This window comes from Saimiri boliviensis, chromosome 1 (genome assembly GCF_048565385.1).
Source record: "Saimiri boliviensis isolate mSaiBol1 chromosome 1, mSaiBol1.pri, whole genome shotgun sequence".
Classification (NCBI taxonomy): Eukaryota; Metazoa; Chordata; class Mammalia; order Primates; family Cebidae; genus Saimiri; species Saimiri boliviensis.
The window spans coordinates 175,984,282-175,994,691 of NC_133449.1; the positions used below are offsets into that span (position 1 = coordinate 175,984,282).

Below are 10,410 nucleotides of genomic sequence, written 5' to 3' on the forward strand. Positions count from 1 at the left end.
AAAGATTCATACAGGTCCCCGAGGCATTTTGAAATCCATCCCAACTGTAGGCTGAGTGACCTGCAGGTCGGAGACTGCCGAAATCCAAAAGCTTCAGCATTTCCTTAATATCGGGATCTACTTCAGTGATCTCCTGATCCAGGGCTGAGACCTCAGGAACATAATTGTCTCTCCTTTCTCTCTCCTTCTCTTGCAGCTTGATGGAGGTACCTCTTACTGGGCCTTTCTGAATCCACGTCATCAGATGCATGGCGTAGCCAGCTATCTTGAGCTGCTTGCTAGGGATAATGGCAATCTCCTCACACACACGCCTGTTCATGTGGAAGTTGTTGCTCAGGCAAGTGTAGTACTTTTCTATGATGACCTGGGCTGCCTTCTTCACAGTTTTGGTTTGAATGTGGCCCATGTTGGTTGGGTCCTTGGTGAAAGAGTGCCTTTTGTCATTTTCAGTGAACCTTCAGAAGGTAAAGGGGGAATCTCTCCCTCTTTGCCCCTACAGTGTCAACAACAGCCAGCCAGGCAACAGTTTCAGAAACCCGAGTGGGATTAAGATGATTAGCCACGTGGTTCTAGTCTACAAATTAGTGGTCAGAATAACAAGAATTTGTTCATTAGGAGGCTGAGGTGAGATGATTGCTTGAGTTCAGGAGTTTGAGACCAGCCTGGCAACACAGTAAGACCTTGTCTCTATTTTAATAAAAATAGAATAAAATAAAAATGTTTAAGTTTGCTTAAGCATTTTCTTTCTTTTCATTTTTTTTTTTTTTTTTTTTTCTTGAGATGGAGTCCCGCTCTGTTGCCCAGGCTGGAGTGCAATGGTGCACTCTTGGTTCACTGCAACCTCCAACTCCAGGGTTCAAGCAATTCTCTTGCCTCAGCCTCCTGAGTAACTGGGATTACAGGCAACCACCACAACGCCTGGCTAATTTTTTTGTATTTTTAGTAGAGACAAGGTTTCTCCATGTTGGCCAGACTGGTCTCGAACTCCTGACCTCGGGTGATCCGCCTGCCTCAGCCTTCCAAAGTGCTGGGATTATAACCACACGGCCTGCTTAAACATTTTCAAAATTTTCTAAAAACAAATGGCTTTGGCCATATAAATATTTTTAAATTGTAAAATAATCATGTAAAATATTTAATCATGTTCAATCATGCATTTATTGTAGAGCTGTGAGATGACTATTCTTTTGAATCCTCACAATGATTTAGGAGCTCAGTTCAATCCAAGGAAGTCTTTGTATCTTTCAGACAGCTCTGATTGTTTAAAGGTCTTCCATTTAAAGACAAAATCGGCCGGGCACGGTGGCTCAAGCCTATAATCCCAGCACTTTGGGAGGCCGAGGTGGGTGGATCACGAGGTCAAGAGATCGAGACCATCCTGGTCACCATAGTGAAACCCCGTCTCTACTAAAAATACAAAAAATTAGCTGGGCATGTTGGCGCGTGCCTGTAATCCCAGCTACTCAGGAGGCTGAGGCAGGAGAATTGCCTGAACCCAGGAGGCGGAGGTTGCGGTGAGCCGAGATCGCGCCATTGCACTCCAGCCTGGGTAACAAGAGTGAAACTCCATCTCAAAAAAAAAAAAAAAAAAAAAAAAAAAAGACAAAATCTGGCTTCTTGTAGCTCTCTAGTCCTATGCCTGCCTTGAAAATTAAGGAAGAACAAACCATCTTCTACAAAACAGTCTTCAAAGGTCTGAAGACATTACAGGGCCTCTGGAACTGCCTCCTCCACTCCTCATGTAAGCTGGTCTGCGGTTCTCCTCCATCTTCCTGTGAGCACTTCAGTTCACCGAAGCTAGCAGACTTAAAATAAGGCACTCACACTGAAGTTCTCATGGTATGGCCTGAGGCTAGCAAAATAGTGAAGGACTGACTTTCTGTGATCTGAAAGCTGAACCTCCATCCAGTAAAGTAAAAGCAAGTAGAATACTGTTTTAAGAATACCAGTTTTAAGGTTTCTGGCAGAGAATAGACTTGTCTGATTCAACAGGAAAAAAAAGCTTATGTTTACAATAGTTTAAAACATTCATGCATTTTGATATAGAAATGCCATTTTAAGGCCGGGCGCGGTGGCTCAAGCCTGTAATCCCAGCACTTTGGGAGGCCAAGGCGGGTGTATCACAAGGTCGAGAGATCGAGACCAACCTGGTCAACATGGTGAAACCCCGTCTCTACTAAAAATACAAAAAATTAGCTGGGCATGGTGGCACGTGCCTGTAATCCCAGCTACTCGGGAGGCTGAGGCAGGAGAATTGCCTGAACCCAGGAGGCGGAGGTTGCGGTGAGCTGAGATCGCGCCATTGCACTCCAGCCTGGGTAACAAGAGCGAAACTCCGTCTCAAAAAAAAAAAAAAAGAAATGCCATTTTATACTAATACAAGTAATGGATTAACAGACAAGACTTGCAAGACAGAAGCTAACCAACCTGATTTTAATCGTCACCACCTCTGCAGTCAGGAGCTGGGTAACTTCCTGCAGTAAGAAGCCTTAGGGAAGTGCAATTTCCATTGCCTTGCGATGTTAATTTAAGGCAATTATCATAAGTAAACTCCCCAAAAAGTTTTGCGAATGATTTGTCCTTGTGAAAGCCCAGTGCTGTTGGTGAGTTGGGATGCTGGAGAAGCCCTAGGAAAGGAATAGTCAGAATTTCTGTTTTGTTTTGTTTTTGTTTTTGTTGAGATGGAGTCTCACTCTGTTGCCCAGGCTGGAAGGCAGTGGCATGATCTCAGCTCACTGCAGCTTCCTGTCCCCAGGGATAAAGTGATTCTCCCACTTTAGCCTCCTGAGTAGCTGGGATTACAGGCACTCGCCACCATGCCCGGCTAATTTCTGTATTTTTAGTAGAGACGGGGTTTCACCAGGTTGGCCAGTTTGGTCTCAAACTCCTGACCTCCAGAGATCTACCTGCCTTGGTCTTCCAAAGTGTTGGGATTACAGGCTTGAGCCACTACACCCAGCTTAGAATTTGCATTTATTTATTTATTTTTTTAGAGACGAGTTTTGCCACACTACCTAGGCTGGCCTTGGATTTACAGCCTTGAGTCCAGGGATCCTCTCAAGTAGCTGGGATTACAGGTGTGCATAACCACACCTGGCTTAGATACTTCTGTAAGAGTTGAAGATCCCAAAGTTTGAAAGCTTTTATTATTTTCCAGCCTTCCTCTGAAAGGCTGGAAACCCTGCTCCATGAGCACTCTCCACATAGGTTTTTTTCTTTTTTTTTGAGACGGAGTTTTGCTCTATTGCCCAGGCTGGAGTGCAATGACCTGATCTTGGCTCACTGCAGCCTCTGCCTCCTGGGTTCAAATGATTCTCCTGCCTCAGCCTCCCAAGTAGCTAGGATTACAGGTGCCCACCACCACGCCTGGCTAATTTTGTATTTTTAGTAGAGATGGGGGTTCACCACGTTAGCCAGGCTAGTCTCTAATTCCTGACTTCAGGTGATCCAGCCACCGTAGCCTCCCAAAGTGCTGGGATTACAGACATGAGCCACTGCGTCCGGCCTCCATTTAGTATTTTCATGGCACCTGCATTTTTAGTTTTCCAAGGCAGGAAGGGCAAGAATAAAACTGCTTCTCCAGTTCATTTGGCTATATCGGAACAGTTTTGTTGTGTATGAAGGGAAAAAAAAAATGGGCATTTTTTTTCTCTTTGACACTTCTGGGACCACTATGTGTTTAAATTATGTGCTGAGCTTGACTGGGTGGGAAGAAAGGTGACCCTGGGGTCCATGGCTCAGTGGTCCCACCACCCACCAGGAGGCCCCCTTCAGCCATTTCTGGGGGTGGGAGAGGATTCACCTGTTGGAGTGCTCCCCCCACCCCCCACCCCCCACAACCCCTGCCTTGCATGGATCAAAATTGGAACAGAACAGCTGAAAGTGCTGGAGGATAAATGAGGACCAGCTGTTTTCTAGCCTAGCATTTCAGTGCCTGGGCCTCTGGACCTCACGCTCCTACTGAGCCTCAGCCACAGAGTTTCCGGGACTGCACAAAGAGAAGAAAGGCTGCTTAAAAGAGTCTAGAAATTCAGGAATGTGAGAGTAATGATTGCTGTAGGTGTTAACCAGCTTTAAAGAGTAAGACTGCAACTGGCAGGTATGGAAACTTAGGTATAAACCTTCTGGAGGATAATTCGGCAAAACATAATAAAAACTTTAAAAGTGTGCATGAGGGCCAGGCACGGTGGCTTACACCTGTAATCCCCAAACTTTGGGAGGCTGAGGCAAAAGGATTGCTTGAGTTCGAGATCAGCCTGGGCAAGATGACAAAATCCTGTCTCTATAAAAAAAAATTGTGGCCAGGCCTGGTGGCTCAAGCCTGTAATCCCAGCACTTTGGGAGGCCAAGGCGGATGGATCACGAGGTCAAGAGATCGAGACCATCCTGGTCAACATGGTGAAACCCCGTCTCTACTAAAAATACAAAAAATTAGCTGGGCATGGTGGCGCATGCCTGTAATCCCAGCTACTCGGGAGGCTGAGGCAGGAGAATCGCCTGAACCCAGCAGGCGGAGGTTGCGGTGAGCCAAGATCGTGCCATTGCACTCCAGCCTGAATAACGAGAGCAAAACTCCGTCTCAAAACAAAACAAAACAAAAATTGTTTTTTTACTTTTGTTTTGAGACGGAGTTTTGCTCTTGTTGTTCAGGCTGGAGTGCAATGGCGTGACCTTGGCTCACCACAACCTCCATCTCCCGGGTTCAAGCGATTCTCCTGCCTCAGCCTCCCGAGTAGCTGCGATTACAGGCATGCACCACCATGCCAGGCTAATTTTTTGTATTTTTAGTAGAGATGGGGTTTCTCCATGTTGGTCAGACTGATCTCGAACTCACAACCTTAGGTGATCCATCTGTCTCTGCCTCCCAAAGTGTTGGGATTACAGGCATGAGCCACCGCGCCCAGCCTGAAAATTTTAAATAAAATTAACTGGGCTTGGTGGCGTGCCCATAGTCCCAGCTACCTGGCACGCTCAGGTAGGAGGATTGCTTGAGTCTAGAAGATCAAAACTGCAGTGAGCTTCCACCAAAGGCTGTGTGTCCCCAGTTTTTTTTAAAAAAAGGTGGGTGCGGTGGCTCATGCCTGTAACCCTAGCACTTTTGGAGGCCGAGGAGTTTAAGACTAGCCTGACCAACATGGTGAAACCCTGTCCCTACTAAAAATGGAAAAAAATTAGCCAGGCCCAGTGGCAGGAGCCTGTAATCCCAGTTACTTGGGAGGCTGAGGCACAAGAATCGCTTGAACCTGGAAAGTGGAGGTTGTGGTGAGTCGAGACCATGCCACTGCACTCCAGCCTGGGCAACAGGAGAGAGACTTGGTCTCAAAAAAAAAAAAAAAAAGTACATACTCTTTTTTTTTTTTTTTTTTTTTTTTGAGACGGAGTTTCACCCTTGTTACCCAGGCTGGAGTGCAATGGCGCGATCTCGGCTCACCGCAACCTCCGCCTCCTGGGTTCAAGCAATTCTCCTGCCTCAGCCTCCTGAGTAGCTGGGATTACAGGCACATGCCACCATGCCCAGCTAATTTTTTGTATTTTTGGTAGAGACGGGATTTCACCATGTTGACCAGGATGGTCTCGATCTCTCGACCTCGTGATCCACCAGCCTCGGCCTCCCAAAGTGCTGGGATTACAGGCTTGAGCCACCGCGCCCGGCCTGTACATACTCTTTTGAATCAGAAATTAGGAAAACCCTGGGCTGGGAACAGTGGTTCACATCTGTAATCTCAGCACTTTGGGAGGCCAAGGAGGACAGATCACCTGAGATCAGGAGTTTGAGACCAGCCTGGCCAACATGGCAGAACCCTATCTGTGCTAAAAAAAATTATCCAGGCATGGTGGTGCATGCCTGTAGTCCCAGCTACTGCAGAAGCTGGGGCAGGAGAATCACTTGAACTTGGGAGGTGGAGGCTGTAGTGAGCTGAGATTGTGCCCCTGCATTGTCCATAGAAGTTCAGCTTGCAGAGGTGAAGAAGGAAACTCCTCCCTTCCCCCTCTGAAGTTTCACTGAAAATAAACTGAAAAAAGGCAGATTAATAGAAGAAAAAGGCATGCAAATTTATTGATGAGAGGGGGAAATTGGGGATCACAAAGTAATTACCCAGATAATCTTATGGTGCCCAGATGCCCCCAGATGCTTATATAACTTTCTTCATAGACAGGGGAAAGGTAGGTAATCCTTTTGAGGGAAAATAAATGATTATTAGGGAGAATGAACGGACCTTGGAGAACATAAACTAAGCTGTAAATGGTCCTCTTTGCATATGAGTGAGCCCTAGAAACAGACCTGATCTTGTGAAAAGGTCTGTTGAGGTGTGATCACATTCCTCGGTCTTTTTTTTTTTTTTTCAGTAGATAATGAAATATGTGGGAGGTGATGGAAAGCAGTTGTTTTCTTTGGTGGATCCTGTTTGTTGCTGCTGTTATTTTTATTTATTTATTTTGAGACAGAGTCTCACTCTGTCACCAGGCGCCAGGCTGGAGTGCAGCGGCGCAATCTCGGTTCACTGCAACCTCTGCCTCCCAGGATCAAGCAATTCTCCTGCCTCAGCCTCCCGAGTAGCTGGGACTATAGGAGCCCACCACCATGCCTGGCTATTATGAAAAGTGCAGTTGTGGAGTAATATGATTGGAGGACAAAAGGGTATGCTCAGCAGGTCACAGTGGCTCATGGCTGTAATACCAGCAATTGGGAGGCTGAGGTAGGAGGATCACTTGAGCCCAGGAGTTCCAGACCAGCCTGGACAACATAGCAAGACACCATCTCTAAAAAAAAAATAAAAAATTAGCTGGGCATGGTGGCATGGCCTGTAGTCCCAGCTATTTAGAGACTTAGGTGGGAGGATTGCTTGAGCCTTGGAGATGAAGGCTGCAGTGAGCTGTGACTGCCACTGTACTTCACCATAGGTGACAGAGAGAATCTGTTTAAACAAAAAAAGGTATGATCCAATGATAATAAACTCAGTGAAACCTAGTAAGGCCTGTTTGTTTAGATTATTTTTCTTTGTGTCTTCAGAAATAAAGATGTTCCTTTCCTCTGGCTACAGGAAGGGTACCTCTTGAATAAGGGTCTTATGACCTGCTTCGGGGGAGAAGGGAGAGGAGAAGGAATGGTGAGAGTGACCTTCCTGCTCCTGCTTTCTCAAATGCCACAGTGCCATGTTTTAGGGTAGCATGTTTTGACTCCATCAGAACAAAAATATAACAAGAATTATGGCCATGTTGGTCAGGCTGGTCTTGAACTCCTGACTGCAGGTGATCCTGCAGCCTTGAACTCCTGGGTTCAAGCGATCATTCTGTCTTAGCCTCCCAAGCAGCTGGAACTATAGGTGTGTACCACCATGCCCAGCTAATTTTTAAATTGTTGGCCGGGTGCAGTGGCTCACGCCTGTAATCCCAGCACTCTGGGAGGCCGAAGTGGGCAGATCACCTGAGGTCGGGAGTTCAAGACCAGCCTGACCACCATGGTGAAACCCCGTCCTGTAAAAAAAAAAATAAAAAATAAAATAAAATAAAATTTGATTGTAGAGATGGGGGTCTCACTGTGTGTGGCCATTAACTAATTTTTTTCTCTTTTTGAGACATAGTCTCGATGTTGCCCAGGCTGGCGTGCAATGGCGTGATCTCGGCTCACTGCAACCAATTACAGGCATGAGCCACTATACCTGACGAGGTATTCTTTTTAGAAAAATGTGATATTATTAACATTATACTTTCAAAATGTGAAGCAGTATAAAAATATTGGCTAGGTGCAGTGGCTCACACCTGTAATCCCAGCACTTTGGGAGGCTGAGGCGGGCAGATCACCTGAGGTCAGGGGTTTGAGACCAGCCTGGCCAACATGGCAAAACCTCGTCTCTACTAAAAACACAAAATTAGCCAGGTTTGGTGGCACGTGCCTGTAATCCCAGCTCCTCAAGAGGCTGAGGCGGAGAACTGCTTGAACCTGGGAGGCAGAGTTTGCAGTGAGCTGAAATCGTGCCACTGCACTCTAGCCTGGGCGGCAGAGTGAGACTCCATCTCAAAAAAAAAAAAAAAAAAAATTAGCCGGGCATGGTGGCACACACCTGTAGTCCCAGCTACTCGGGAGGTTGAGGAAGGAGAATCGCTTGAATCAGAGAGGCAGAGGTTGCAGTGAGCTGAGATCACCCCAAAGCACTCTAGCCTGGGCAAGAGTGAGACTCCACCTCAAAAAAAAAAAAGGCCTATTTTGTGTACTTTTTGGTTTACAACTGTATGCATGTCTGAATATGTTTGTACATACATTATGTATATGCATATGCTCCATAATTGTCACAGATGTGCTAAATAAGTTAGTTGCTGCATGACCGTTAGCTTTTTCACACCCCGTAGGCATGGCTGGCTGTGTAACTGCAGCTGCTGTTTGCAGAGCCTGGGTTCCTATATCTGAGCCAGTCTGTACTGTACAACCAGGTGACCACAAATTTTGCTCAGAGAACCCTCAACAACTTTGAGTTTTTCTAAGTTTGGTCAGCTGCAGGTGGAAGCAGAAATACCTGTGGTCTTGATTCTGAACATTCCATGTTCAGAGGCTGGGGGAGTCTCATTTTAATAAGCCCCTCAGGACATGTGATCTGCACTCACTTTTAGGATCTCCAGGACTGTGCACCAATTCCTGATTGCTGACTCTGTCTTTGGTCTCACAGGCCCTGTTGACACTTTGTCTGCCCGCATGAGCATGACTATCATGCCTCCCTGTTGTTAGCCATAACGCCATATCCCTGAGCTTGGTGCTGGGTCTTCAGGCTCAGTCTGCTCACACTGCCCTGTATTTCCATGCTCTGTTGAGTCGCTGACTTCTGGGACCCTGAGGTCCCAAAAGAAGTGGCAGAAGCAGCAGACAGCACATAATCAGCTCCCCCCACAGGCCCCACTCACAATAGGGGACCTGCACTGGAGCCCTAGATCATGGATCTGTTCCAAGGGGAGCAGATCACTTGAACTCAGGAGTTTGAGACCAGCCTGGGCAACATGGTGAAACCCTGTCTCTATTTAAAACCAAAACCAAACTTGCTCATTTCCTCTGTACACATTCTTTCTGGCTCCTTCAAACATCTTTTGTAAACACAGGTGTCACTGTTCTGGTTAAAATCCTTCAGTAGCTCCCTGTTCTTGGGATCTAGCCAGGATCCCTGACTGGCCTACTGGCCTTGCTGACCTCTGCAACCTCATCTTCTCCATTCTCTCTCTCTCTCTTTTTAAATTCAGTCTCCATAGAGACTGTCAAAAATTGCCAGTGCCCACTATATTGCAAGTCGTCACAGCGAGGTATTGGGAAAAGTTTTCTTTCTTTCTTTTTTTTTTTGAGACGGAGTTTCACTCTTGTTACCCAGGCTGGAGTGCAATGGCGCGATCTCGGCTCACCACAACCTCTGCCTCCTGGGTTCAAGCAATTCTCCTGCCTCAGCCTCCAGAGTAGCTGGGATTACAGGCACACGCAACCATGCCCAGCTAATTTTTTGTATTTTTAGTAGAGACGGGGTTTCACCATGTTGACCAGGATGGTCTCGATCTCTTGACCTCGTGATCCACCCGCCTCGGCCTCCCAAAGTGCTGGGATTACAGTCTTGAGCCACCGCGCCCGGCGGGAAAAGTTTTCAATTAGCAATAATCGCACCTCGGACAAACCTCATTGGCTACGATACTGCCACTGTGGAAAGCTATCTTCTCCATTCTCTACGTGCCCTGGCCCCCAACCCCTCCTACCCACTATCTTGCCATTGTCTTACCAGGCCAGGCTCTCTCTTGCTCTGACCGACTCCCCTTTACTCAGAAAACTCCTGCTCGTTCTTCAGTTCTCCAAGATCACTTCCCTGACCCCAAGACTAGATTGAGTCCCTTGCTTATTCATGGTTATAGCACGCTGGGTTTCTCTTTACTAATACTTGTCAACGTTTAAATTCTCCATTTACTTGAGCAATTATGTCACTAATGTCTGCTTGTCCGCTCGATGGTAAAGTTCGTCCGAGCAGGGCCCTGAGTGTGCTCTCATTGCCTTTGCAGTACCTAGCAATGTGCCAGGCAGGTATTCACCGGATGGATGTATTACTCGCTCCAGGAAAGAGGGCCCCAACCTGGGTGGGTGTAGAGACCCTGGAAGTCGATCAAAGCAGCTACGTGTGTAAGTCCCCAGAACTGAGGGCATCCTATCGATCTGTGACCCGGGCCCCCGATGTCGCTCGAGATGAGGCGGTGCCCGGGGAACCCCAGGGCAAGAAGGACACAGCATAGCTCTAATTGGCATCCAGCTGCCAACTGGAATGGGGCGCCCAGACTCTGTGCTTAGGGACCCCCCCGCCTCCCGGTTCCCCGCAGGGTCGACCGCGAAGGGCCCTTGCAGCCTTGGGTAGACCCAGGGCAGGCTCCACGGGCTGCGGCAATCTGATGAGCCAG

At 47.3% G+C, this 10,410-nt stretch overlaps 2 pseudogenes; both read right to left on the minus strand.

Moving 5' to 3' along the window:
* Window positions 1-6: 6 nt before the first annotated feature.
* LOC101054310 (small ribosomal subunit protein eS17 pseudogene) lies at window positions 7-406 on the minus strand (annotated as a pseudogene).
* Window positions 407-9,554: 9,148 nt separating this feature from the next.
* LOC120365488 (U4 spliceosomal RNA) lies at window positions 9,555-9,679 on the minus strand (annotated as a pseudogene).
* Window positions 9,680-10,410: the final 731 nt, after the last annotated feature.